This window comes from Acanthopagrus latus, chromosome 21, assembly GCF_904848185.1.
Source record: "Acanthopagrus latus isolate v.2019 chromosome 21, fAcaLat1.1, whole genome shotgun sequence".
Lineage (NCBI taxonomy): Eukaryota > Metazoa > Chordata > Actinopteri > Spariformes > Sparidae > Acanthopagrus > Acanthopagrus latus.
In genome coordinates, this window is record NC_051059.1 from 5,558,738 (window position 1) to 5,562,806 (window position 4,069).

The following is a 4,069-nucleotide window of genomic DNA, read 5'->3' on the forward strand; positions in this document are numbered from 1 at the left end:
CTGTAAGCAGCTTGCTTAGGATGGCCTTCCATGGTCTAGATTCACTCAAGTGTAGCACACAAATAATGGACTCAGTGGCAAGATCACAATTTAATCTAATTTAATCATGCAAAACATGATGGGAACCCTGCTCTTGAATTATATTCTCTTCAAAAAATGAAATTGAGATGAAACAGCGAGACTGACAATCCATAGAAATACGTCCCTATCAAGCTCGGTTTGCTCTATCAAGCTGTGTGTTGTATTCCTGCAACATGGACCCTCTGTGCTATCAATTCAGATGACATTTAAAGCACTTTAAGTCATTATAATGATATTACAGGTAAGACATCCATCCATCCATTATCTGTACACATTATATGTACGCCGCTTAATCCTCTGCAGGGTCGCGGGGGGGCTGGAGCCTATCCCAGCTGACTTAGGGAGAAGGCAGGGGACACCCTGGACAGGTCGCCAGTCTATCACAGGGCCAGGTAAGACATACAGGGACTATTCCAATAACCCTGTCACTTAGAGGATTAAGAATGTGCAAAAACAGCTGAGGGTTCACAATGTTCATTTAATGAACACCTTTGTCAGGTTGTTGTATCTCATTTGTATTAGTTTGTCTGTGCAAGAGAGGATTCTGGGGACAGCCATAAATGCAGCAAGTTCACGCTGATCGTCCAAGCAAGGGCGACACTGCTCAACAATGAGTGGTCGAGCCAACAGATCCCGTTAAAAGACGAATGGCTTTGACAATGCACCAACCTGTTACTATTTGTTTTTTTTTTTGTTTGTTTTTTTATAATGTTATATTTTTACATATGTACAAATTGATATAAATAAGTACATCCTGGTCTAGGACACCTATCTGCCAAATCCTAATGTTCGCTCCAGGTTGGATTTAGATAGCATCTGTAGATGATAACAAGTATATGCAATAACCAGACAAACCTGTTCATTAAATGAGCATTGTGAACCCTCGGCTGTTTTTGCACATTTTTAATCATCTGAGTGACAGGGTTATTGGAATAGTGTCATGAACACTGGGGACACTGGGGACATGTCCCCACCAGTTTTTGAAATGACCATTGTTGTCCCCATCACCTTTTAAAAGCATGATTAGTTCAAACATAATGAGTTATGTTTGTAGTTAGTAGTAGGCACATTACTTTTGACACATTGTTGCAAACCTGGGATTTGAATCTACGACAGCGATGTTGTGGCAAGAAACTGCGGGGGTGCGCAAAACGCCAGTTTCTACATAATGTGACTTTAATGAATGAATGACTTTTTAATGGTTAATTTGTATCATCTGCTCTGACCTCATACAGTTTTCTGACAACACTGCAGAAAATCACATACAGTAAGTTGAAGACCATTTTAAAAATGTCAGTCTTTTTTTTTTTTCAGAACCCTTACACCCTCGCCGCTTTTCAACACAAAGCGACGCCCTTTACAGGCGACAGATGACACCTTGAACAGGGAAGAGGAGTGCAAAAGACATAGCTACATGGGCTACATGAGGTATCCTCTGACTAATTGCTCCTGTCCTTGAGGCACACGAGGTGTTGAAAAGGGTAAAAGTCAAGGCAATCTGTCAGACTTGGCCACTGATACTGTTCAGTGACTCAGATGGTTACCTTGGTTAACAATTCACCACATTTAATTGAATCCATTTGTGTTTTTCTTTTGAAATACACCTCTTCTTACTGTAGACACCATGGTAAGACAGTGCATGAGGAGGATTTTATCAAACAGGTACTTGTGTAGCAGAGCACGTAAAGCAATTACGAGGGATAATTCAGTCAGCGTCAATATAAACATTGTTATTCTGTCACTGAAACAGTTCTGAAACCGATGATTGACATTAAGTACACAAAAGAGCAAACTGGTGCACTGCTGAAAGAGGCACCTGTTTTAGGATCCTCGGGGGGGGCGGGGGGGGGGGGGGGGCATCAGGATGCACAACCATTACAAATAGTAAACAGTCCCATCAGTCTCTCTCTCTCTCTCACACACACACACACACACACACACACACACACACACACACACACACACACACACACATACACACAAACAGTTTTTTCTCACACTTCTGAAAAGCAACTTTACCTGGTCATCCAGTACAAATATTTGAACTGCAGTTACTGTATCTCTGTCTCATTTACACACACACGCACACACACACACACACACACACACACACACACACACACACACACACACACACACACACACACACACACACACACACACACACACACACACAAACAAACACACACACAAACAAACACACTATATCTTTTGGCAATAATCCAAAATCAGCTCATCTCATCTTACAGGCTGTGACAAACTTACAAAACAACAGCAGTGAAAGGTAACAGGCTTGCTTGTGTGTGTGTGTGTGTGTGTGTGTGTGTGTGTGTGTGTGTGTGTGTGTGTGTGTGTGTGTGTGTGTGTGTGTGTGTGTGAGATAACCTGTCTGTCTGCTGGGGGGTATATTGTTTCCAGTGTGGAGGAGCTCCCGTAGAAAAATAGTGAATCCCATCTGTCTGGGAAGGGCCCGAGGCGTTAGAGCAGAAAACACAAGAAAGGATCCAGTCACAACAGTTAGCTGTTGCGCCTCTGGGGAGGATTAACCAGCCGCGGGGCGCATGCCACATCTGTGGTATCAGATGTAACTAATGTGTAAGTTTTGGTTGTCACATGTACCTGTCACTCCCCGTCTGCTTGTGATGTCTGCTTTTGATAAAACTCATCAGATCAGTAAGCTGTGAATACAAGATGTCTTCTTGAGGCTTTACTTACAATCTTCATTCTCTGCACACAGTATGAAGACAGTCATGGCCCCAAAGCTCCTATGAACCTTTTTTTTATAATGTGCTTTAATTGTCTCTGAATGAATCCCTCTCTGTTGTGCTCTGTGTGTGACTGGTTGCAGGTGTGGTAATTGAGTGTGTCTGTGGGTTGTCCAGGGACACTGATCGGCCCAGCCACCAAGTCGGCAGTTTAAAGGCCAGCTACTTCCTGCTCATTTCAGCTCTCCTCTCTCCACCTTAGCCGGCGAACCTCTGGAGGTTTTCCGGGGGACCAACTTGGAGGGAACTGGGGAACACCTCGGAACCCCCCCAAGAGGAGCCGGAGAGCGCTGCTGGGGAAAAGGACTTCTGGAGCATCTGGAGTGTCATTGGGGCCTGACCCTAGATAAGCGGACAAAAAATGTAAGGGTCAGCTGTTTGGATCAGTTAAAATAAACCCTGGCATGTCTTCCCAATTAGTTTGGTTAGTTTTAACTGGTCAGTTGAAGTGAGCCAAACATTGGAAACTTTTTTTTTTCTTGTACCTAAATATGTATTACCCCATATAATCTACTCAGGTAATTCTAAAATCATGACTGAGTACAATCTGAATTAATAACTTCTCTTTTCATCTGCATTTCTCTAGTCAATAAGGCTGATCTGATCCAAATGTGCCAATGAAAAAAAAGTATAAAACAACAAAAAAATCTGCAGCAGATGCAGGACTGGAGATGTGGCTATGACCAGCGAGCAGAGCAGGAGCTGGGAATAAATTAGACTTATTATTTGAGGAAAGAGAAACCCCTACAGCGCCATTCAAACTGCCCTTTTGAGGTGAGGAATCTAGGACCGATATTCCTCCTCACTGTCTGCATGAAAAGTGGCGGAATGGGGGGACAGTTTCATTTTGTCTTCTGAAGACACTACCAGCAACCACGTTGCTGTTCTAAGAAGACGGCATCCCTGCAATTGTGATAATGAGGAGTCATCGTGTGGAAGGGCTTCTGATTAATTGGCTGCTAACTAATACTCTAACAGCACTTTAGGGGAATACTTTGTACTTTTAATGAAACAGAATGAAACAGTGCATTATATTTTTCCTAAATAAACCAAATACAGGTGTGAAAGCACCCTAATAAATCATCTGTTTTAAGGCTCTACATCCCTGAACATGTTGTTACAAATGAGTTACTTTGTGGTTAAATGACTGATACATACTGATTATACTGATCATATATATGTATATATATATATATATATATATATATATATATATATATATA

General features: G+C 42.1%; 1 long non-coding RNA gene across 1 annotated transcript; it reads left to right on the forward strand.

Moving 5' to 3' along the window:
• Positions 1–2,410: 2,410 nt before the first annotated feature.
• On the forward strand, positions 2,411–3,778 carry LOC119011380. The gene is made up of 3 exons (XR_005072178.1): positions 2,411–2,676; positions 2,930–3,209; positions 3,433–3,778. It is a non-coding gene; the product is annotated as an uncharacterized LOC119011380 (long non-coding RNA).
• The last annotated feature ends 291 nt before the right edge of the window (positions 3,779–4,069 follow it).